Consider the following 27,174-nt stretch of genomic DNA (forward strand, 5'->3'; position numbering starts at 1 on the left):
GGTGGATGAGGTCCCAGGGGCCAAAACCAGCCCAGGTAAGGGGCTGGCTCATGGCCCCCTCCCTTTCTAATAATTGGGCAGCCTTCCCTACCCACCTTCGTAGTATGCATATGTCTTACCGCCTTTTTCCAGGATGATGTACAGCTTACCAAGAGGCCACCCAGCGCGTTTTACACCGATTTTGATGGCACGTTCATGATACTGAGGAAGATAAGGACATCTCCACAAAACAAAGAAGCACTTATGTTATATAGATAAGAGGAAGGAGCCTTGTCTGCTAGAAATGTACTTATTTGTAGTCTCATTGGCCACTCCATAGGAGGATTCATGTTATTACAGAATTTTGGAGAAAGACATACGAGGAACAATTACATTGCTGAATGCACACAAGGTTACTGGAGACGTTTCCTCATGGTCCAATATGCAGCTGCGGAGTAGAATATGCACTGGACATATACCTAATGAGATAGCACTTACTAACTAAACAGTAGAAAGTACTTCATTTGGGTAGACATTTTGTGCAAAACTATGGCCCTCATTACAACCCTGGCGGTAAATCTCTCTTCCCGCCATGCTGACGGCCGTCAAGATACAGTGGCCGCGGCGGAAATCCGCTACAGGTATTATGACCCACATCTCGTAATCCGCCACAATACAGACACCAACACAAGTCCGCCACACCAAGGGTCAGTGATAACCTGCCGATAGCAAAACCTACACCGTCAGGCCAATAAGAATACGCCCTCACTATCACTACCCACGAATCAACCCGGCGGTAATTCAACCATGGTAATCCATTGGCGGTACACACCGCTGTGCTCAAAATACACACACATTTACAAATCACAACAACATTGGAAAAATCAAAATACACACACCTGATACACATACACACACCACACCCACACACTCACACCACTATAAAACACACACACACATTACCCACAACCCCTCACAATGACATTTTTGGAAGAAGCAGAGAGAGAGAGAATAGCAAACACAACACAAGCATCCACAGGCACACAACATCATCACTCATACAACATCCTCGCACGTCAAAGAACACACACCAACACAACACATCACACAGCACAACAAACATCACCTCACACATCATCCACACCACATTATGGCACCTCAAAGACACCCCAGGTTTTCTGAGGAGGAGCTCAGGGTCATGGTGGAGGAAGTCATCCGGGTAGAGCCACAGCTATTCGGATCACAGGTGCAGCAGATGTCCATTGCAAGGAAGATGGAGCTATGGCGGGGAATTGTCGACAGGGTCAATGCAGTGGACAGCATCCAAGAACACGGGATGACATCAGGAAGAGGTGGAACGACCTACGGGGGAAGGTGCGTTCCGTGGTTGCAAGACACCAGATAGTCGTGCAGAGGTCTGGCGGTGGACACCTACCTCCTCCCCCATAACTAACAACATGGGAGTAGCAAGTCTTGGCGATCATGCATCCTCAGGGCCTGGCAGGAGTAGCAGGAGGACTGGACTCTGGTAAGTCAAATCTATTCTACTATATCCCTCCCACCCTACCTGCATGCCATGACAAACTCCTACCCTCACACCCATCACCCCAACACCCCTCAGATACCCCACTATCACAACCCACACATCCCAAAACCAGGCCCTGCATGTAACACAAATGCATGGACACCCATCACCAAAGCATGTCCAGTAGAGAGACTCACCCAGGCCCCAAAATCACCAATCACACTAGGGCCAAGCCAATAATGCAAGCCAGGAGTAGAGGGTAACTCACCCATTGCACAAGATGGCACACACAGATACAATAACTATGCATTTACACCCCAACAGGACCCATACCCAACGTCACCGGACAGGAGGTGCCAGTGATATCCAGTCCCCCCAAAGAAGAAGCCCAAAGTGACGACAGCAGCTCTGCACGCCTGGATCAAGATGACCAGCCTGGCCCATCAGGGACCTCTGGACAGTCGGATCCCCTGCCACCGTGACAAACCACCACTGAACCTCCCCCCTCAGGAAACACCAACACAGCACCCACTCAGCGGGCCCATGCCACTGTCCCTAGGACACGTCAATCAGCAGTGTGTCCACCACTACAGGGAGCCCAGGCAACCCCACTAACCCAAGACAATCAGGGACCTGTGGTCATTGGCAGTGGGCACACGATTCAGGGGACAGAGGCACAGGACAACAGGGAAGCTGGGAGGACTGCTGTGCGATAGGGGGAGGAGAGGCCCAGGGAATCCACTCTCCACAAAGCTCTCCAACATCATAGGCGCATACCACCATTCCCAGGAGACCATGGGCACGGTACTGGCCAAGTTTCAGGAGACCCAGTGGCTGCAGGAGGAACAGTACTTGGGGATCAGGGCGGATTTGAAGTCCATTAACACCACCCTGGTCACCATTGCAGGGGTGCTGGCAGACATGGCCAACACCATGAGGGAGACAGTGGCACACCAATGGGCCCCTGACACTAGCCTGAACGATGAACAGCCCTCCACGTCCACCGGCACTAGTGGACAGGAGGTCCCGCCACAGGAACAACAGGCCACCCGCACCCCACCCCCTGTAGAAGGAGAACCACCCCGCAAGCGGTTCCTTAGATCCAGCCACAAGACAGAGAACATTGTCAAGACCCCCGCCAGGAAATAAGACTCTCCTGATTGTCACCCTTCTGTCCCACTATGTCACTCTGACAACCTTGAACTGCCATTACTCCACCTCCTATGCCCCCTTGGACAATGCACCTGTGATAGAAAGAGACTGGACTCCACCATGGACATTCCTCCACCATCACCCCAGCTCATTGCACATACCCCTCCACTGAATAGCACTTAAATAAACATCCTTGAATCACAAACCGATCTGGAGTCAGTCTGTACCTTCACAAGTGTGTTATTGCAACCTCTCTGAAAAACAGCAATGTCAATGTTCATTTTCACATACCAATGTTCGACAGTTGTTGGGCAGCAGTAAACATAGCAGAAGACACAAAGTAGGACCCAAATCTGTGAAATGGAAAGCCAAAGTGAACTGTCAGGGTCCATACACAGAGGTAAAAAGGCAGATTTATGCTATGTCCTACAGTAGTATGGTATGAGAGAAGCAGTGCCATCCTCTCACCTCACTGGTAGTATTGCATGATGATGTTGTTTTTGTTGTCTATATCTTCTTCTTCTGCCTCCTCTTCTTCACTGTCCACAGGCTCCACACCTGCCACAAGACCAACATCAGGCCCCTCCTCCTGCAGAAAAGGCACCTGGCGTCGCAAAGCCATGTTGTGCAACATACAGCATGCCACGATGATCTGGCACACTTTCTTTGGTGAGTAGTATAGGGAGCCACCTGTCAGATGGAGGCACCGGAACCTGGCCTTCAGGAGGCCGAAAGTCCACTCTATTATCCTCCGAGTTCGCCCATGTGCCTCATAGTAGCGTTCCTCTGCCCTTGTCATGGGATTCCTCACTGGGGTCAGTAGCCATGACAGGTTGGGGTAACCAGAGTCACCTGCAAATATCGAGGGACAACTGTTAGACACACACGAACCCTTAGGTACTCTCCCATAACCAGACACCTATTCAAACTGTGTTGGTAACTTGGGCTCACCTATTAGCCACAAACGGTGCCTCTGGAGTTGCCCCATCACATAAGGGATGCTGCTATTCCTCAAAATGTAAGCGTCATGCACTGAGCCAGGATACTTGGCATTCACATGGGAGATGTACTGGTCTGCCAAACACACCATCTGCACATTCATGGAATGGTAGCTTTTGCAGTTTCTGTACACCTGTTCATTCCTGCGGGGTGGGACAAATGCCACATGTGTACCATCAATGGCACCAATGATGTTGGGGATATGACCCAGGGCATAGAAGTCACCTTTCACTGTGGGCAAATCCTCCACCTGAGGGAAAACGATGTAGCTGCGCATGTGTTTCAGCAGGGCAGACAACACTCTGGACAACACGTTAGAGAACATTGGCTGTGACATCCCTGATGCCATGGCGACTTTTGTTTGAAAGGACCCACTGGCCAGGAAATGGAGTACTGATAGGACCTGCACTATTCCTATTCCTATCCTATCAGGAATTTGGGATTCCTGTGGGATGGCGGATAGCTGACATCAGGTCTGGCTCCAACTGGGCACACAGTTCATGGATTGTGCCACAATCAAGTCTGTAGGTGATAATGATGTGTCTGTCTTCCATTGTCGACAGATCCACCATGGGTCTGTATACCAGAGGATGACGCCATCTCATCATCTGCCCAAGCGGATGTGCCCTATGGAGGAGAAGGGTGAGCATAGGGTCATACACGACATAGCTTGCACAAGGGTGTTTTGAACAATTGTGATGTAATCGGTGTGTGGTGCTGTCTGTCCGTATTCCTGCCCAAAAGTGCTGTGATGCAGTTAGTTGCCCTGCCATGTGGCCCTCTGAATTTGCGGCTGCCTGACCTGTAAGGAGGGACAAGGGGAAATGAGGTAACTGCGCTGGCGTTGGGCAGCGTCGCAGTCAGCGGACGAAGACCGCCGCGCAATTCAGCATTGGTTATCATTGGGCCCTCTGGGTTCCACGAGCCAATGACGATGCACGCCGGCAGTGACGGTACGCACCGCCGCGGATGTAACCGCCATTTTCTATCTGTTCACTTACTTGATACCTGACCTTCAACAGGAGAGGACCTACACTGCAAGTGCTGCTGTGACCTGATTCTGGAAGTGACAATGGCTACAGTGTCTGGGAAAAGGGCCCCTGCCTTCACCGCGGAGGAGTTGGACAAACTGGTGGCTGGGGTCCTCCCCCAGTACACGCTACTCTACGGTCCTCCAGACAAACAGGTGAGTACACTGTGAGCATGATGGATGGGGCATGAATGTATGGAGTGTGGTGGATGGAAGATCCAGGGGGGGCTGTGGCCAGCATGTGAGGATGGTTGGTGTATGTGTTTCTGGGCCAGGGTGGGAAGTTGTAGCCAATGAGTAAGAAGAACCGGACGGGGGAAGTAAAATCCATTCTTACTTCACTTTTCCTCTAGGTCAGGGCCCACCAGAAAAAGGGTATTTGGCGTGCCGTCGCCAAGGAAGTGCGGACCCTGGGGGTCTACCATAGACAGAACACCCACTGCCGCAAAAGATGGGAGGACCTGCGCAGCTGAAGCAAGAAGACGGCAGAGGCCCAGCTGGGGAAGTCCTCCCAATGTGGAAGGGGTGCCCGTCGTACCATGACCCCCCTGATGTACCGGATCCTGGCAGTGGCATATCCTGAGTTGGATGGGCGCTTGAGGGCGTCACAGCAGCCACAAGGGGATGAGTACAGTCTTATTCAGCTGATTCTGCGCGCTGTATGAGGTGTCTGGGTGGGGGAAGTGGACTGTGGGGTCCCCTAGGCCAGGGCAAACTTGCTAGGGTAAGTCCATTGTTAGGCAGGCTCTGTGGCACTCCAACCCCAAAAGTGGTAGTGGCCATCTACACCTAGTCAGGCTCCTGTGGGTTCCACTTGTGCATCAAATGGGCTTAGGCACAGTCCCCCATGGGCAGGTGATTTTCCCAAGAACAGTTAGTGCATGGCCTAGTGCATAGGGCTGCTCCCTGTGTGTTGTGTCCGCCAACAGCGGTGTTGTTGCTGGCATTGACCATGTGTCTCGTCTGTCTTCCCCCCCTTTTTGTTTTGTCACCCTGTCCTTATGTGCATTAGCATCATCTGGTAGGTGAGCAGTGGCACCGGAGCAGGAGGGAGCTGCAACCCACATGGCCCAGGAGGGTGAATGTACGGAGTCTGAAGGCACCAGTGGGACGGAGGGTGAGGGGAGCTCCACGATGGGGACAGGAGGGGACACCAGTGACAGCAACTCCTCCACTGATGGGAGCTCCCTTGCGGTGGTGGGCACCTCTGTGCCCACCGCAACAACAGGTACAGCCGCCACCCCACTACCAGCACCGCCCTCCCAGCAGCCCCTCAGCATGTTTTCCGTGCCCGCTCACTCAGGAGGGTGGGCACCTCAGGCCATGCCCCAGTCAGCCCTACTGCCCTCTGTGAGGAGGCTATTGACTTCCTGAGATTCCTCACTGTTGGGCAGTCAACCATTCTGAATGCCATCCAGGGTGTCGAGAGGCATTTGCAACAAACAAATGCATACCTGGAGGGTATTCATTCTGGCGTGGCGGCCCAACAGAGAGCATTTCAGGCTCTCCCCTCAGCACTGATGGCAGCCATTGTCCCTGTGTCCAGCCTCCCCCCCTCCAACCTCCACTACCCCAACCCAATCCCCTCTACCTCAGCCTATCCCAAACACACCATCAGCTCCAGCATGCACCCTCATCAACACACAAAAGTGGCTCAGGCAAACATAAGCACCACACATCCTACAGGCACTCACACAAGCATCATACCCATGCAGACACACCAACATCCACTGCCTCCACTGTGTCCCCCTCCTCCACATTTTCCACCTCCCTCCCTGTCTTGTCTCCACTTACACCTGCATGCACTATATCCTCATCCACTACCTCCATCACCAGCATGCACATCACAACACACCGCTCACATGCAATCACCACCCCCACTACCATGCACACGTCCCCTGTGTCCTCTCCCAGTGTGTCTGTGAGCCTTCCTCCCAAAGTACACAAACGTAGGCACACACCCACTCAACAGCCATCCACCTCACAATAGCCTTCAGCCCATGCACCTTCACCCAAACTCAGCAGACGTACACCTCCTACAAGCACTACCTCTTCCTCCACTCCCAAACCCTCTTCATCTTCCCATCCTAATGTGCCTAAAAAATGTTTCCTAGCTTCCATTGACCTCTTCCCTACACCTCCCCCCCGTCCTTCCCCTGGGGCCAGGATGTCCAGATCCCAGCCCAGCACCTCAACCACAAAATCATCGTCCAGTGTGGTCCCTGCAAGTCCAGGAACATCGAAGGCTGCACCCATCAGGGCTGCCAGTGTGCCACCTAGTGAGTCCAAGGACCACCCTATTCCGCCACCTGCCAAGGTGAAGAAGGGGCCCACATGCCATAGGGAAAAGCCATACCAACCACCCAGCAAGGACTCCTCCAAGACAAAAGAGGACAGTGCCAAGGTCCCAGCACTGACTTCCAAGGTGGGGAAGGGACACAAGACCAAAGGAAAGTCAGCTCAGGTCACGGAGCCTCTGGATGAGGGACTGGTGTCACCCCTTCTGCATGACAGAACAGCAACCTGTACGGCGGTGGCCACCGCCGCAACCACCACCACCTGCATGTCTGCTGCCTCTGCTACAGTCCCCAGCATCATCCCCAGTGGGCAGCAGTCCGAGACTTCAGGAGACGTCCTGCTGTTTCCCTCCACAGGTGCTGACACCTGCACCACCAGCAGCATCTCCGCCACAGACACCGCCGCAGCCACCGCCACCTGCCCCGCGATGTGCCTAGCCAGTGCCACCACAGCCAACATCAGCATCATCCCCAGTGATCAGTCATCTGAGGCTGCAGGAGACATCCTGGACCCTGCACACACTACATGAGGTACCACAACCAGCACTGGCAGTGCCAGCAGTTGGCAGGCTAAGTCGCCGCAGGGTGGAGTGTGTCTCTGCCTCCATAGAGTATCATGCTACCTGTTCCCAGAAACTCCTGTGGCTCAGACACCCAGGTGAGGGAATGGGAACTGCCACACCCCAGGTGCAGCAATCTGGGCACCAAGCCCCCTCCAGAACCAGAGGAGAAGAGCATCCACTACCCCAGTCCTTGGCAGGATAAAGCACTCTGGGCACCAGGCCCCCTCCAGAACCAGTGGAGAACAGCATCCACTACCCCAGTCCTTGGCAGGATGAAGCACTCTGGGCACCAAGCCCCCTCCAGAACCAGTGGAGAACATCATCCACAACCCCAGTCCTTGGCAGGATGAAGCACTCTGGACACCAAGCCCCCTCCAGACCAGTGGAACATGTCACCCACTGGAGAGACTTGAGAGACTGTGGCTTTGCACTCCCCACAACTAAGCAGTGGGCAAATCACCCACTTGAGAGACTTGATAGACTGTGGCTTTGCCCACCCCAGGGCCAGTCAGTGGGCAAACCACCCACTTAAGGGACTGTGGCCTTGCACTCCCCAGGACCAAGCAGTGGGCAAACCACCCACTTGAGAGACTTGAGACACTGTGGCTTTGCACTACCCAGGACCAAGCACTGGGCATGGAGCCCCCTCGTGGAGCAGTGGCGTCGTCCCTCCCCTTCCCCCTGAGGTGCCTGTCTTTTTCCGACCTGATGCCCCAGCAGTGTTCTCTCTGTTTTGAGGCAGGTGTCATGTGTGGGGTTTGCCCATGCTTTTTGGGACCACTGGTCCACGGACATTGAATGGAACAGTATCCGGACTTGTGTACTTGCTGTAAATATTTGTATATACTGATCTTTTAAAGTTATGTTGGCCTATCTGGATTTTCAATGATTACACTTGTTAGAATCATTTCATTTGGTCCTTGCGTTCTTCCCGGGGTTTACGTGAGTAAATGTAATGTTTCTGCATGTGTTTACATGTGTGTTGTTGGGGGTAGGGGCGGGGGTGTTGTGTGTTGCGTGTGTGTGTCACTCTCTTTTTCATCCCCCCCTCACCTGTGTGCTAGGTGCAGTACTCACCGTGGGCGTCGCCACCGTCTTTGATGTTCCTGGTAGAAGAGGAAGTAAACCAACATTGGTAACACCTGTAACTCGGGCTCCATGGCGTCCTGGTTCATCGTTGGGTGTCGAGAGGTGAGTGGTTTCCGTTCCAAGTACTGTTTCTGCCGTGCTTTTGATGGCGTTGGTACCGCCCCAGAAAAGCTGGCGGATTGGTGCCTTGTAATTGTGTGGGCGGTACATTGTCTTCCGCCTGTCTGTTGACGGTTACCGCCGCAGTGTTTGTTGCTACCACTGTGGTGGTCGGAATGTTAAAGTGGCTGTCTGTGTTGGCAGTTTCCGCCATGGTCGTAATTCCATTTTTATTACCGCCGCTTTATCACCGACCGCCAGGGTTTTAATGAGGGCCTATGGCTCTTGTTAGATGAATGGGCAGGTACGGTTCATATGTGGCCGAGTCACTCATGCGGCTACTGATGCACCCACACAGACATACACTGACTCACAGATGCACTCAGACACCCACACACCCACTGACAGACCCACTTAGACACTCATGCATCCAGTCACAGACCCACTCAGGCATTCACACACCCACTCACAGAGCCTCAGACATGCATGCACCCACTCACAAACCCACTCAGAGAATCATGCACTCAGTCACTGACCCACTCAGAAACTCACGCACTCATTCACAGACCCACTCAGAGATCCATGTACTCACTCACAGACCCACTCTGAAACTCATGCACCCACTCACAGACCCACTCAGAGGCTCACACACCCAACTCACAGACCTACTCAGACATTTACACATCCACAGATAGACCCACTCAGACATTCTTACACCCACTCACAGACCTACTCAGACATTTATGCACTCACTCACACATTCAATGTCAAAAGGTTAGTGGTTACACTTAGGAAATAAAATTTAAAAAAACGTAGAAATTCACTGAACGAAACAAAGGTTACAGGGATGTTATAGTCAGAAAATACAATCTTAGAAATCCCTGAAAAAATCAAAGGTTACAGGACATTATAGTTAGGCTCACATTTCAGTCATACAAAACCAGTGAAATTCAGCAGTTATAGTTACCAGAGCTAACTAAAACATACGTCCCCACAATGCACTGCTTATGAACTCACATATTGCATCACTCATGCCATGGTCAACGACATCACTGATGACATCGTTGATGAGACCAGAACATATCGAACCATAAACCTGTACATATCTACTATTTCCATGGATCATCCCTTCATCAATGGAAAACCGGTGGGAGAACATATGCTCATCTGTAGTCTTTTAAAGGGAGTAACATTTGCAATCCTTTTATTTTGAAATAGAGTAAATTGTGGGATGTGAATGTTGTTTTGAAATTGTTTATTTCCTGGCCTGATCTTTTATTGAAAATGATATCTGCAAAATGTACTATGCTATTCTGTGGTATTTCAATCAAACCTCTGTTTGATGTTAAAGCATTAGATATTACTTCTTGCCAATTTGCTCCCACAGTTGTTCTTTTTCTCAGTTCACAAACGTACAAAAACAAATTTAACCACAGTGGTTTACCATTATTTTCTTGATCAGCCCAAACTTTGTGTTACGTCTCAAAGTGTATGAACAACAAACGATTGATCTTAGAAAATCCTCACACTCCCAACTTCTCATTTCCTTCCGAAACACCCACAAACCAGTTTCCTCTCCAGCCTATGCTTGCTGGGTTAAGTGGGTTATGTCTGTAGCAGGCATTGATACTTCCATTTTTGGTGCCCACTCTTCAGGAGAAGCCATGGCTTCTAAAGCCTTCTGGGCAGGATCCCATCCAGAGGTCATTCTGAGATCAGCTGAGTGGTCTAATGATAATGTTTTTTGCACCTGTTATTGTAAACCTGTTCACACTGCATCTGTTGTAATTAACATGCTTTGAACAAGCATAATGGGAGCCTCTGGACTTGCAATAAAATGTAGATTTTCCATGTAATTTATGAATAATTAATGAAGGAAACTCTTAATTTTATTAAGGACATGAGTATTATCCTACCGCCTCAACACATTGTTAACTTGTTTTTTTTTGCTATTTCACTCTGACAGTTGCTCCAGCTCTACCATCTTCTTCCTCCTAAGGACGTTTCAGTATATTCTGAATATTCATCTTTCATTTCTTTGAATGTGGATTTTACTCGCTCCTTCTCTGTCACTGGTTGCCTCTTTGAGACTCAGATTCAAGGACTTTGCCAAGGACTCTTTACATTTAGTTTAGCTTTTTCCATTGTGTTATCTATTTTTCCTCTGTTTTCTGATCATTAAATTCTCACACAAGAAAAGAGGGCTGTTCGCAGTCAAGTTAGGGGTTATACATGTTACTGGGATGTTATTGGTTGTCACTAATACTACTTTTTGTTTCCCATTGGCTGTTTTTCCTGAGCTTCATGGGATTTGTAGTTTTCAAGTTCTTGACTGCAGCTATTAATAAATGCAAGATTAGAGAAGCATAATACCTCTGTGTCTTTAATAAAATTAAGAGTTTCCGTTATAAATTACTAGGAAAATCTACATTATGCGTCTGATAGGAGGTTCCCTCAGTTTTCTATAATATGATGTCATCTGGAGCCTGGGCTCATAAGTAGGTAAATTGTTATGACTTTCCTAGGCACTCCCTGTTGGTTCTCCCCCATGGGTTTTCTGTGCCCTGACGAAGGTGAACGGTATTTGCGAGGTTTCACTGAAATGTCAGTATGAGATTAAAACTATTATAAGATCACTAGAGGACATCAACCGATATTACAACAGGTCCTAAATGACATGTACAGAGGACTAATGAATTGTAAAAATGGGAATTGATTATCAGGATAAAGGAAAACATCAATACATGAACTTGAGGAGAAAAGAATTTGTTTTCAATTTGAAAAAGAAGAACATTTGGGGGCTCATTACAAGTTTGGTGATCGGACGAGCCGACCGCCAAACTCGCAGTGATGAGGCGGCCGTCAGCCCAGCTGCCTCACCCTCTGCTGTATTACGATGTTCCCATCGGGCTGACCGGCAGGAATATGGTATTATGACGTTCCTGCCGGTCAGCCCGCCACGCAAACAATGCTACAGTATTAGTCTTGCCTCCCTTAAGGCATCTGAGGCCAATACCGTAGCACATCAGCACCCTCGGAATGTGCACTGTCTGCAACCAGACTTGCCACTAGAAAAAATGGGGGTTGTATATCATGACTGCTATAGTGCCTCTGCAAGTAGTTTCTGTGGTGTTCTATTTTTTTTTGTGAGTCTGAGATATAAGAATCAACTCTGCATTGGGTGCTGCAATTATGTTAGCATGCAGAGAGACTGTCCTAGGGGTGCTTGTCCCTTTACAATCCATTAGTTCACCTCAAACAATTTATGGGTTGAGATGGCAGCACTTAGCTCTACAGAAGCTACCTCTATCCAATCGACTGGTGGAGCTAGTATCTAGACAGCCTCACAGTTCCCTGAGGTCTCTTAGTTCAGTGGGATTTCTTAGTACAAAACAAAGTTTCTTTTTGTTTCACAACTCAAAAATGAATGCTCTGAGAATTTCTCATTGTGACACAATCTTACCCCAAAGACAGTAATGTCACAGAATGCTAACACCAATTAGGTGTCTATACCCCCAATGGCTTGTTAAGCTTAGGTCACACCTTAGGAGGTCTTCCCTTGGGAAGTCTCACCTTGGGAAGATCAGATATGCTTAGAAGAGGTAGCATCTTGACCATGAAAAGTACTGTCATTTTGGAAATCTGGAAAACACATCATTGTGCGCTTGCTTTTATAGTAAATTGGCTGTGTGAAATAGGTACTGGATCATGGACCTCTAAAATAGAAGAGACGAAGGTGCGTAAACTCTAACTGGATTTGCCTAGGGAATTTAACCGCTCACAGTAGAGGTCATCCTTTACAAACTGCTGCATCCACTTGAGAGAAGTTCTGAAATCAACTGGGGAGAACAAAAACAACATGCTTGGAAGAATTCCAATTTGCCTGGAGAGTGATGTGTGGAGACTCTGCTTTGACGTGAAACTCTGGACGTAAAAAAGCTGCACTGAGTGACAGCAAAGTTGGCCCCTTGCAGATCCATGGGAAAAGAGGGTCAAGCATTTGATCGCGAGAAGCATGTCTACTGTTGAACTCCATTCCTTGAGATGGGGAAGTGTGTAAGGCAGAGGGAAAAGAATCAACCACATCTGCCTGGAAATAAATCAGCCACACGCTTTTCCTGAAACACATAGCTTCAGTCTGGCATGCACAGAAGAAACTATGGTTTGATATCTCATACCCAGCACACAACTCTGCAGTTCCACCCCCTTTCTTGCATGACATGTGGAACACCCCTTCGAGTGACTGCTATCACAGAAACGCAAATGTGGGCTAGGCTATAAAGGCATTTAACCATGTGCTGAGTGCAGGCAGGCAGGCAAATACAACATGCTTGGACCAGTGAGTGGAGTAAAGAACGTGTTTTCAGTAGAACTATTATATGCTTTTGTGGACATAATAGCTAATGTAATAGGCATGTTTCTATAAACCTGTCAGAATGTGTTATGGGCAAGCATTAAATATTTCATCTGAGCTCAGTACATGTTCCAGCTTTCAGAAATTTTTAAAAGTACCATAGACTAAAGCTCAGGATATGTGAACATTTGGTGCTCCACTGTGGTGCTGAAGCTGACTCATCGTGCATGGATTCTCACAAATTATGAGTAATTCATTTTTATGAAGGGTCACAGTTAAGGGCTATGTTTCAAGGCATAACGGTCTACAACCTCTAAAGGCTTGGTACCCAGGAGGGTTTACTGTCTTGAGACACTGGCAATAAAGAAAGTGCTTAAAGTATGAGACATGCTAAAGCTGTACCATGATAGTTTCAGATTGAAGCTTAGTATGGGAAACCAGTAGGTGCTAATACATGGCCTTTTTAACAGTAAGAGGAATATCAGTATATCTAACAATATATCCCTGGATACATGGTGAGGTTGTGTTTTAGTATTGTGAATATGATTGCAAACTGGGCACAGTACACCTCTGCTTCTACTGGGTTAACATCCTTATGCCTGTGCATGGATATAAGATTAACTTCCTTAAGCAAATTTCTGATTCTTAATTACAGATAAAAAAAGACATTGTTATAGTGAATATTCTGTACAAAACTGTTTGCGAATATCTGTCTTTGTGAAGTGAAGTGCCCTTCCTGTTCCAGCCTTTTATGGTCTGGTTTTATTAAAAGTACTAGACAATCAGACAACCTCTGTTTTGGTTCTTTAATATGGGTGCAGGACTACATTAGCTTACTATAAATATGTGGTATCTACCTAAATATTGTCTAGAAATATCATCTGATCTTAAGACCGTGGTTAAAATGACTACAAAGATATCATGGACTAAAAAATAGAAGGCAAAAATATTTTTTCTAACTGTTTGATCATCATAACAAAGTTTAAAATATTGTAGACGGAACTGTTTTAGTATGGTATTTTAATGTGCAAATTCATTTTTCTATTTAATTATGTAAGTTATTTAAGATTTGCTTAAAAGATATTATTGTTTATATTTTTGGGGGGTTTGGGTTTGAGGAGAAGAGGGGAATTGAGTGGGTACTTTTGTACCTCTTAACCCCTTAGCTGCTGGGCCTTTTCCCCCCCAGTGCTGAGCCTTTTTTGGGCTATTTGGGGTAGTTCGCGCTTAGGGCTTCATAACTTTTTGTCCACATAAGCTAACCACGCCAAATTTGCGTCCTTTTTTTCCAACATCCTAGGGATTCTAATGGTACCCAGAGTTTGTGGTTTACCCTGGAGGAGACCAAGAAAATAGCCAAAATACAGTGAAAATTTAGTTTTTTCCAAAAAAATGGGAAAAAAGGGCCGCCGAAGAAGGCTTGTGGTTTTTTCCCTGAAAATGCCATCAACAAAGGGTTTCTGGTGCTGAAATCACTATCTTCCCACCTTTCAGGAACGGGCAGACTTGAATCAGAAAACCACATTTTCCAACACAAATTTGGCATTTTACTGGGACATACCCCATTTTTACTATTTTTGGTGCTTTCAACCTCCTTCCAGTTAGTGACAGGAATGGGTGTGAAACCAATGCTGGATCCCGGAAAGCTAAACATTTCTGAAAACTAGACAAAATTCTGAATTCAGCAAGGGGTCATTTGTGTAGATCCTACAAGGTTTTCCTACAGAAAATAACAGCTGAAATAAAAAAATATTGAAATTGAGCTGAAAACAACAGCCATTTTTCTTTATGTTTTACTCTGTAACTTTTTCCTGCGATGTCAGATTTCTGAAAGCAATATACCGTTTTGTCTGCTGGACTCTTCTGGTTGCGGGGATATAAAGGGCTTATAGGTTCATCAAGAACCCTAGGTACCCAGAGCCAATAAATGAGGTGCACCCTGCAGTTGGTTTTCATTCTATACTGGGTATACAGCAATTCATTTGCTGAAATATGAGGAGTAAAAAAGAGGTATCAAGAAAACCTTTGCATTTCCAAAATGGGATCAAGATAAGGTTTTGAGGAGCAGTGGTTATTTGCACATCTTTGAATTCCGAGGTGCCCATACTAGCATGTGAATTGCAGGGCATTTCTCAAATAGACGTCTTTTTTACACACTCTCTTATATTTGGAAGGAAAAAATGTAGAGAAGGATAAGGGGCAATAACACTTGTTTTGCTATTCTATGTTCCCCCAAGTCTCCCGATAAAAATGATACCTCACTTGTGTGGGTAGGCCTAGCGCCCGCAACAGGAAATGCCCCAAAACACAACGTGGACACATCCCATTTTTTCACAAAATACAGAGCTGTTTTTTTGCAAAGTGTCTACCTGTAGATTATGGCCTCTAGCTCAGCCGGCACATAGGGAAACCTACCAAACCTGTACATTTTTGAAAACTAGAGACCTAGGGGAATCCAAGATGGGGTGACTCGCGGGGCTCTGACCAGGTTCTGTTACCCAGAATCCTTTGCAAACCTCAAAAAGTGGCTAAAAAAACAAGTTTTCCTCACATTTCGGTGACAGAAAGTTCTGGAATCTGAGAGGAGCCTCAAATTTCCTTCCACCCAGCGTCCCCCCAAGTCTCCCGATAAAAATGATACCTCACTTGTGTGGGTAGGCCTAGCGCCCGCGACAGGAAATGCCCCAAAACACAACGTGGACACATCACAGAAAACAGAGCTGTTTTTTGCAAAGTGCCTACCTGTAGATTTTGGCCTCTAGCTCAGCCGGCACCTAGGGAAACCTACCAAACCTGTACATTTTTGAAAACTAGAGACCTAGGGGAATCCAAGATGGGGTGACTCGCGGGGCTCTGACCAGGTTCTGTTACCCAGAATCCTTTGCAAACCTCAAAAAGTGGCTAAAAAAACAAGTTTTCCTCACATTTCGGTGACAGAAAGTTCTGGAATCTGAGAGGAGCCTCAAATTTCCTTCCACCCAGCGTCCCCCCAAGTCTCCCGATAAAAATGATACCTCACTTGTGTGGGTAGGCCTAGCGCCCGCGACAGGAAATGCCCCAAAACACAACGTGGACACATCACAGAAAACAGAGCTGTTTTTTGCAAAGTGCCTACCTGTAGATTTTGGCCTCTAGCTCAGCCGGCACCTAGGGAAACCTACCAAACCTGTAAATTTTTTAAAACTAGAGACCTAGGGGAATCCAAGATGGGGTGACTCGCGGGGCTCTGACCAGGTTCTGTTACCCAGAATCCTTTGCAAACCTCAAAAAGTGGCTCAAAAAACAAGTTTTCCTCACATTTCGGTGACAGAAAGTTCTGGATTCGGAGAGGAGCCTCAAATTTCCTTCCACCCAGCGTCCCCCCAAGTCTCCCGATAAAAATGATACCTCACTTGTGTGGGTAGGCCTAGCGCCCGCGACAGGAAATGCCCCAAAACACAACGTGGACACATCACAGAAAACAGAGCTGTTTTTTGCAAAGTGCCTACCTGTAGATTTTGGCCTCTAGCTCAGCCGGCATCTAGGGAAACCTACCAAACCTGTACATTTTTGAAAACTAGAGACCTAGGGGAATCCAAGATGGGGTGACTCGCGGGGCTCTGACCAGGTTCTGTTACCCAGAATCCTTTGCAAACCTCAAAAAGTGGCTAAAAAAACAAGTTTTCCTCACATTTCGGTGACAGAAAGTTCTGGAATCTGAGAGGAGCCTCAAATTTCCTTCCACCCAGCGTCCCCCCAAGTCTCCCGATAAAAATGATACCTCACTTGTGTGGGTAGGCCTAGCGCCCGCGACAGGAAATGCCCCAAAACACAACGTGGACACATCACAGAAAACAGAGCTGTTTTTTGCAAAGTGCCTACCTGTAGATTTTGGCCTCTAGCTCAGCCGGCACCTAGGGAAACCTACCAAACCTGTGCATTTCTGAAAACTAGAGACCTAGGGGAATCCAAGGAGGGGTGACTTGCGTGGCTCAGACCAGGTTCTGTTACCCAGAATCCTTTGCAAACCTCAAAAAGTGGCTAAAAAAACAAGTTTTCCTCACATTTCGGTGACAGAAAGTTCTGGAATCTGAGAGGAGCCACAAATTTCCTTCCACCCAGCGTTCCCCCAAGCCTCCCGATAAAAATGATACCTCACTTGTGTGGTTAGGCCTGGTGCCTGCGACAGGAATAGATCACACAACGGTCAATGTTGGTCCTTACGTGAGGCAGCTGTTGACCCTGGGGTGATCCATTCCTGACACAGACACTAGGTGTAGGCACTCAAGTGGGGTAGTGTTTTTATCAGGACAGGTGAGGAGTCACTGGGTGGTAGGAATATTGTGGATCCCAGCATATTCCTGTAGTTTGTGTGACAGAAATGCGAGAAAAATTGAGTTTTTTTTCAACATTTCAGCTTTGCAGGGTATTCTGGGTAAGAAAACTTTGGGGAAGCTACACAAGTCACACCTCTGTGGACTCCCCCGAATGTCTAGTTTCCAGAAATGTTTGGGTTTAGTGTGTTTCTCTATATGGCCGCCGAATCCAGGACCAAAAACACAGGTGCCTGCCTTACAAAACCAGTTTGTTTTGCCATGGATAATTTTGATGTCTCCACAATATGATTTGGGTGGTGGAATTTGGGGCTGAACTAAATTGGGGAGCTCCCAAGAGATCACTCTCTCTCTGCTTGCCGCCGCATTCACCTGCTCTCTGGGTTGGCCTAACCCACTATTACCCAGTTGCACAAACAGCTTGCGAAGGGACAGCAGGACTGTCCTCATCACCTCCCTCATAATGTACTGGAAGAGGAGTTATCGAATGGGACTCCTCTGACTGAAAAATCACTCCCAGAGTCTGCGCCATTGTCCTATCCCTCAGATGCTGTCTCAGTATCTGATGTCTCAGTCTCTGATCCTATGTCAGAGCGGTCCTCTATAACCCGAGTGTAGGCAGCAGTCATCCATCAAGATGCCATCTCTGCTATTGGCTAAACTGTTGCTCTAAAACACTAGCCTACGTAGACAGTCACAAAATCGATGGTGTGTGAGATACGTGCAACTGTAGAGGCCACCTTACCTGCGCTTCTTCCCTCAATCAGCACGTACTTTCAAGACACTCAAAAAACACCTTGTCACATACCATTCGTCACAGTCTTTAGCACCTCCTGCGCCCAGTCCAACAATCATTATTGGTGCTCCCACTCCCTCCTCCTCGGATTCCCTCATTACCACCCAGCAAAAGTGCCCTTCATCTCTCCATAGACTTTGCTAATGTACTCAGCTATTTACATAAAATACAGATTTGCTCTTTGCAGTAGGCATATAAACCTTCTGCGCTTCTTTATGGCACTAAAACTGCCACTAGACAAGTCGGACCCTTTTCTCCCCAGGGAAACCACACACATATTGACAAAAGTGATATATATATGACAGCCAATCACCTGAAACTCAACTCAAGCAAAACCGAAATAATCCTCTTTGGCCCACACAAAAACACCTGGGACCCCTCATGGTGGCCCACCACGCTAGGCCCTGCACCCACCCCCGCCAACCACGCACGCAACCTCAGCATCATCCTAGACTCCTCCCTCTCGATGACCCAACAAATCAACGCTCTCACCTCCTCATGCTTCTACACACTCCGTATACTGAAAAACGTTCAAATGGATCCCCACAGAGACCAGAAAAACTGTCACTCACGCACACATCAGCAGCAGGCTTGATTACGGAAACGCCCTCTACGCCGGCACCACTCTAAAACTCAAGCGCAAACTACACGCATCTAGAACTCAGCAGCACGACTCATCCTCGACCTCCGCCGACACGAACACATCTCTCCACACCTCAAATCCCTCCACTGGCTCCCCATTGACAAAAGGATCACCTTCAAGATCCTCATCCTCGCACAAAAATCACTCCACAACACAGGCCCTGCCTACCTCAACGAGAGTCACCTTCCACACCCCCACACGAAACGTTCGCTCAGCTGACCTCTCTCTCGCCTCTGTCCCCCGCATCAAACACACCACCACCGGGGGCAGATCCTTCTCCTACCTTGCACCCAAAACCTGGAACGCCCTCACAACCCACCTTCGCAAGACCCAAAACCTACTTCTTTTCAGGAAGGGCCTCAAAACCTGGCTTTTCGAACAGTGAACCTCCCAGCCCCTTTCCCTCCCCCCGCCTCCCCCCAAGCGCCTTGAGACCCTCACAGGTGAGTAGCACACTTTATAAATCTCTTTGGTATATATAGATCTACCTCTATATATATATATATATCTATGTACATAGATATATCTATAGATATATCCATGTACATAGATATATCTATCTACATAGATATGTAAATATAGATCTATATATAGATCTATTTTTTTTAGTTGTTGTATGGTTTCCTTGGGGGCCAAAATGGCCCCCAGGGAAACCCTACAACATCTAAAAAGAAAATTGCCCCCACAGGGGGTCACCCTGCCCACGGGCGACCCCCTGTCATTTTATTTATTTTTTATTTATTTATTTAAAAAAAAAAAACAATCCCCTGGGGGGGGGGGGGCGCCTACCTTTTTTTTTTTTATTAATTATGCCCCCGGGGGGGGGGGCGGCCCGTTTTCCGGAGGGGGCCGCCCCCCCAAAGTGAAATCCCTGGCATCTAGTGGTGTTTCTTGGCCCCCGATCGCAGCTGTGCTGCGATCGGGGGCCAGGAAACACTTTGAGAAGGCCTCGTAAGAAAGGGGAGACTCTCCCCTTTCTTACGAGGCCTTTTCAAAGTGTTTCCTGGCCCCCCGATCGCAGCTGTGCTGCGATCGGGGGGCCAGGAAACACCACTAGACGCCAGGGATTTCACTTTGGGGGGGCGGCCCCCCGATCGCAGCACAGCTGCGATCGGGGGCCAGGGAACACTTTCAGGAAGGCCTCGTAAGAAAGGGGAGACACTCCCCTTTCTTACGAGGCCTTCCCGAACGTGGGAAAGGCCGTTTTCCCCATCAAAGCAGGAAGCGGCCGCAAGCCTGCTTCCTGCTTTGATGGGGAAAACACCTTTGCAACGTCAGCGCGCCGCGAGGCGCGCTGACGTCACAAAGGGGCGGGTGGGGGGGCGGGGGGAGACACGGAAGCTTCCGTGTCTCCCGGGGGGGGTTTAAAAAAATAAATAAATCGCACCCGAGGATTTATTGATACCCTTCCTGGTGTCGGCCACTGGTCGTGACCCGCACCAGGGAGGGTGTGTGGGCGTCGGCCAGTGGCCGACGCCCACACCTAAGCGGTTAAATGTTATAGTAATTTATGGAAATTAATTTGATAACTATGAACCTGAGTTAGAAATCAGCGGACAGCTTACTCCATCACAACGGTGAGGCATATCCTGTCTGCTGAAATCTAAAGCCCACAGGACATAATGGGACATAATGGGATTTCGATTTTGACAGACTTGAGAGAGTAACCAGCCAAGTTCTAAATCAGACCCTATACTTTTTTTTTAATAACTGTTGCTTATCTTTTGGAAGATTTAACTCATTTTTTAATTATGTATTACATTTTTATTTTCAGTTGTTGGATTACTTAGGGGTATTAGGATGATAGAGTTCATTTTTATATATTAGTTAATGTTAATTGTTAAATTTGTTATTTCATATTTTTTGATTGTTACATTTTTTTAAGTGTTTATTATTTTTTGTAGCTATGTAATATTGGGTTGTGGGACGTATTGGTGTATTGAGTGTGCAGTTCTTTTGAATTATGCATTCATTTATGTTAATGACTACTATGTTAAGTTTTTTTTTTAAAGTTTAAATTGCTATTTGGTTAAATTTCCTAGTTTATTCAGTTATGTATTACATATTACATTTCGGGTGTAGGGTTGATTGGTGGATTACATGGGTAGTTTTTCTGTAGAAATTATTTAATAACTGAGATCGATTAATTAATATATGATTATGTTAAGTAGTCAAGTAATTACTTGTAATTTACAATTGAAAAATATTATTTTATACTATTTAACAATAGTTTGATTATTTTTAATGGGTTGTGTGATATTATGTTGATTTTATCATGTTTTTATATTTGTTTAATTTTGAAAGGAAAATAATTATCTAATAATATAAAGAATTGTTTTTAATGTTTGTGTTTTTAAAAAATTAAATGTATTTTTTCTTGTCATATTTTTTTTTAATTTTTTTTAAACGTTTGAGGAGAAATTATAATATTTGGGTGCAGTGGATGTGCCACTCCATATGTTTTATATTTTCCCCAAAGCTCTTTAGATTGCTGTCAGGATAGAAAATGTGATGCTCATCAAGGTATGCACTTTCCCCAATATTTGTTAGGCCAGATTAAGAATAGTAAATCTAACCCACCCCACCAATGTATGCACTTTCCACTATATTCTACTGTACTTAATTTAAACCTATATTTTTTCAAAGTTATATTTATTTTATCATGTTACTTTGAGTTTTGCTTATTAAAACTGTTTTATATGTTTTGGGGCCTGATTATGAGTTTGGCGGAGGGGGTTACTCTGTAACAAATGTGCCAGATATCCATCCCATCAGCCAAATTACAATTCCATTATATCCTATGGAATGTGTAATACGGCGGACGGAATATCCGTCATGTTTGAGTTGGAGTATCCCTTAGCCTTTAACTTATGTTAGTTTGAATAATGTATTGCTAAAATGTAAATGTTAATGGTTTATTAATTATTGTGTTTTTGTCATATTGTTTAATACCAATTATATATATTTTTTACTGAAAAAAATCAAAGGTTACAGGGACATGATAGAAAATAGAATAAAAAAAAAGTAGAAATTCAAAGGTTACTAAGACTGTATAGTTAGGCTCACATTTTAAATGTACAAAACCATAGAAATGTACCTGTTATAGTTACAGTTATTTCAAGTAACTATAACTTGTGCCCTAAGGTAACTATAACTTGCGCCCTAAGGTAACTATAATTTGCGCCCCAGCCATGCACAGTTATCTGATCAATAATTCTACTGCAGATGTTACACTGACATTATCAATGATGTTATCAAAGATGTCATACGTGCTGTAATTTGTGGGGTAATTAGCAGTGCATTGCAAAACAAACCAGTAGTGTTGGGAGCCATCTTGGGACTCAGCTCCAGAACAAAGTGAGAAAAAAAGGGGGCCAGGGTATGTACAACCTGACCCCCTTAGCTCTGGTGCTGGGGTCCCAGAGGGACCTCGCCAGGGAAAAAAAGCACTTTTGTTAAAATGTTTGCTGCAAATTTACAATGATGTCACAAATTCACGCCAAAATTCTTTGAAAAAATAAGCATAGGCTCCCATGCTTGTTTTTCTGAGGCCTCCAGGTGGGCCAGGTCCTGGGAATATTTTGAAATAAAGGAGACAGGCTTACGCGCCGTCCTCATAGGGCATTTTGATGCCCTGGGGACTGCCACCTCCCTGGAGCTTTAATGACATATAAAGCCCCCCTTTTCCCCTGGGGACCACCACTTCCCCGGGGCTATTTTACATTGGAGGGGACTGCAAGACCAACCTCAAGGAGCCATAGATGGCCCTGGGGACTGCCACCCTGCTATGTACAGCTATGTCATCCTCAGGACATAGCTGTTTGCTTAGACTTAGCGGGAGCTTTGACAGCTCCCGTCAAGTCTGAGCAAACATTTCACTTTCTGCAGAAAGTGAAGTTTTCATCTGTTTCCTGTACGCAAATATGCATGCAGGGAAACAGATGAAAACTTTGCTCATGCAAACAAGGAGCTGATATTTAAAGCAGCTGCCTACTTGTGGGAACAATGCCGACTCCTCCAGGACGCGTGGAGCCAGCTACGACCGCAGGGGCCTTGAGGCTCCCCTTGTGGTCCTATCACTCTCTTTCTCTCTTCTATCCCATAATGGGATGGAAAAGAGAGAGAGAGAGAGAAAGAGAGAGAGAGAGAGAGAGAGAGAGAGAGAGGTTGTTATTGCAATGGTCACTCATGCAATAACTTCAAAGCGTCAAACTAGCAAGATGTTTGACGGTTACGTTATACTTGATGGACAGCAGAGAAGGGTCACTTCTGGCCTAATGGTAAAGCTTTTGGACTGTCAGTAGTTTGAAGGTTCAACTCTGAGTATCTCATGACTGTGTCTGTTTATTTTCTAGTGTTTTGACTGTAAAACATTCCTAGTGATGGAACAATGAAGACTTTTTCCCCTCAAAATCCTTGGGTTGAATGTCATAGCTAGGTCTGGACACTGGCCAGTAGGCAGTCACCTCTGTCTAGTGGTTAAGGTCTCAGATATGCCCCATAAATGTTAAGGGTTCTAGTGTAGGTGAGTCTGTGGTCATTTGCTGCTTTAGTTTCTTTTCCACTATAAATATTTAAGTTACATAGTGAAAGGTGGTCTCACTCTTTTTAATTGACAAAAACTGTTTTCTTTTCAATTTGTAAGAAAATATCTAATTCTAAGTATATCATCCATCAAAGCAACAGTCCATAAAACAACATGTGTACATGAAATAGCCCTACATGTGTCTCAGGGACAAACAGTACTAGAGACAAATGTCATGCCCATCTGAACAATGTGGAAGTGCAAGGCAACATATCACACACAACACCAACTGCATGTGACACACCTCTACAGGAACTAGCTGCAAGGGGGACACACCTAAATGAACACATGCACAGTCAAATGCAAATAAAGCTAGCACAACTGAACTCACTTCATATATGCACTAACAAAACTGAAGCTGACACACATCAGATTATGCTCTCACTGGACAACACAAGATGAAATACTCGCCATAACAAATACGACACACTGCCACAACACCACCACTCAGCATATACCCTTCTCTTGGGGGACACCAGCACTGCCCACAATGTCACAAAATGCATACAACAGCAAATGGAGCAGCAAGCAGGATGACACGCACACAACTGTAGCCAAAAAACACAGGTCAATCAGGCACAACCTTAATGTAGAAAAGGAATTGCAGGACAAATGTGTACCCTAAAAACTGATTGAGTTTATTAAGAATGGAATGTGAAAGTCCAAAGACCATTGGCCAGTCCAGAAGATAAATTTGCCCCAAAGTAGTACAGTGTTGTGCCAAATGTGACTCCCAACTGCCATGGAACCTCCACAGGGAGGGGAATCAAGGGGGCAGACAGGCACCTCAGGGATTATTTGGGATGACGGCGGGGGTTTGATTTGGGAGAGGAGGTTTGGGCTTTGGCTTGGGAGGGGTGGGGTGGTCTTGTTCTTGGGTGGGGTGGGCTTTTTCCTGCGGAAATAGGGGAGGCCTTGGAGGTGGAAGGGACAGCCTGGAAGCTGGGTTGGTACCTCTTGGGTCTGGAACAGGGTTTGGGTGAACATGAGTAAGGTCAATATCTAACAAAAAGGTTTTTAGAGACACAGGGCAGTCATCAGGAGGGGGTCAGGATTTGGAGGTCGAGGGAATGGTTGCATGCTGTGTATATGTGGATGTTGTGGGTGCGTGCTTATGGGAGGTATGCTTGTGTGTGGTGGCTGTCTGTTGGGTGGGTGAGTGTGGGCGTTTATGTTTCTTGGGGTGGAGGGGTGGAGGTGCTGGGGTGCAGTGGTGGGTGGGTGTGTGGCTGTTTAGATGGTGACTACAGGTATGGTGGATGTGGTGGTTGTCTGTGTGTCTGTAGTTGTGGTTCCTGCCAATGTGGTGGTTGTGGTAGATGTCTGGGGGTCTGAAGAGGTGGTGTCTGTGGGTTTGATGGTGTGCCAGTGACTGTTGATGTGGTGCCTGTGGGTTTTCTGGATCTGGTGTGTATGATGCTAAGGGTGGTGGGGTGTCTAGGCAAGTTGTGACTTTTGCTGTGTCTGTGGGTGGATGTTGTTTGTGTGTGTGACGGTATGTTTTGTGCTGCTTGTGTTTGTGTGCACTCCTCTTGGCTGTTGAGGTGGAGATCTGCGGATCGGTCTGTGTGCTTTGGGAAGGTAGGGAAAGGGGGGATTTGGAGTGGAAAGAATGAGGTGGCGCAGGGGACAGGAGGTTGGGGGTGACTGGCTGCTGTCAGTGAGGAGGCCAGACCCTGAAAAGATCTCTATAGGCCAGCATTGCACCATGAATGCCTTCCAGGAATGCGTTGGTTTGATGGAGTTGGGTCGCCAAACTCTGGATGGCATTCACAATGGCTGACTGACCCACAGAGATACTTCTCAGGAGGTTAATAGCCTCCTCACTAAGGGCATCATGGGTAACTGGGGCTGGGGTGGAGGTGCCTGTGGCAAAGGAGAGGCCCACCCTCTTAGGTGAGCGAGCATGGCAAAATGGGTGTGGAGCAACGGAAGGGCCATGATACAACCGGGGGAGGTGGACAAGGATGGTACTGGGGGATTCCCCAATGGGTCCGCCACCACTAGGGAGTGTCCACAAGAGAAGGAATGCAATGATGATGATGAGAATGTTCCGGTCTCCCCCATGGCACTCCCCTCACCTTCAGGGCAACTGGGTCCTTCTGTGTCAGTTGTGTCTTGATCCGAGGTCCCGTGGCCAGATGCTTCCCGACTTGGCTGTACCCCATCTCCTTCACTTGCCAGTGCTGATGCTGCAAAGACAAAGAGGAATAGGGTAATCACGTCCATGAACACACTTGAACAACAGCTCTCACTAGAAACATCATCATGATGTCAAGTAGGCCCCCGCAAATGAACTGAACTGTCAGCAGTTGCCCACAGGAAAATCATGATCTCAGACAACTACTATTGTATGGCTGAAATTGTGCAATCATAATAACCAGTCAACAAGTAGAAGACCTCATTACTCACATAGCTTTGCCCCATGGAGCAGAACTCAGTTACCTGTTGGCTTATAATTGTAGGCCAATGCAAAGTCAATTTCCACAATACCACACAAGGGCATGCACACATCGAGTTGTCACATACATAATGACCCTACATTAAGAAATGATGCACCAAAATTCAGCCATGTTGATGGCAAAAGTGCAGTAGCCTGGGGAAGTTGACATGTAACTACCCATGTCACACTGGAAAATATCAACAATTTACACTTCACCAAGTGCTATTTTTCCCAAAAGAGTCAAGAAGGTAGTATCAATGCTGTACAGATAGGCCACACATGTGGCATGGAAATGGACACTGTAGACATCATGTCCAATATGTCAGTGAGAGATGTCCCCAAAATACACCACACAATGAATGAGCAAGCCCCAGACTAATATCAGTAGAAGCTATTCGTCCTTTGCATGTTGGAAAGACAGAAGTGGCAAGGACTTGTAGAAGGCCCACAACATATTGCCTAATGAGAATTATGAGAATTACCATCATGGTCATACAAACCCAGATGTCTGTCTGTGGGTGAATGCCTGTACCCAAACACGTGTCTAAAATATAATTGCAAGTCACTCCATGATGCATGTCAACAGTCAGAGCACATAGCTTAACCTCTACACATAAGCAGTGCATTTGTCCACCTGTTGCCACATCAAACTCATAGAAATGCACATTGTGGCTCTAAACTCTAGGCCTATCTGTCATGTCCGTCATTGCTACTGCAGTTATACATGCCAAATGACATGCTATCGCACATGAGGGAATCTGTCAGCCAATAAACAATAGTGACACACTTCTGTATGTGGCACAACATGAAATGTAGTCCCATTGTAAATGTACTATTCCACACAGTCTGCCATGCACACATGAGGGAAAGCAGACATCATACCATCTACGTAGGTAGACCGTGCATGAAACTGCAGCTAAGAAATGTTTTCTAAAGAGAACGGGATACATGCTGACATGTAGGCACAAGGAATGTTGGCAACAGTGATGGTACATAATTCATGTCAATTGACATTCCCCACTTACCAAGAGAAAGTAATGATCTATAGCTGCACACAAAGACCAATGTAAGCCCTGTCACATATATGTTTGACACCTTCACATTACAGACTGCAGTGAGGCAACTGCAAACATCATACACTGCAAAAAACAAGCTTCTGGGTGGCAGATGCCAACAAACACGTTTACACAGACACATGGCTGAGGACAGTGATCCATTACCTACTTATCTTTGGCCTGGAACACTGAGGCGTAGTGGTCAGTTGCATGGAAAATACACACTCTACAACAACAAAGAGCATATGAATG

The sequence above is a fragment of the Pleurodeles waltl genome, chromosome 1_2 (genome assembly GCF_031143425.1).
Source record: "Pleurodeles waltl isolate 20211129_DDA chromosome 1_2, aPleWal1.hap1.20221129, whole genome shotgun sequence".
NCBI classification, from domain to species: Eukaryota; Metazoa; Chordata; class Amphibia; order Caudata; family Salamandridae; genus Pleurodeles; species Pleurodeles waltl.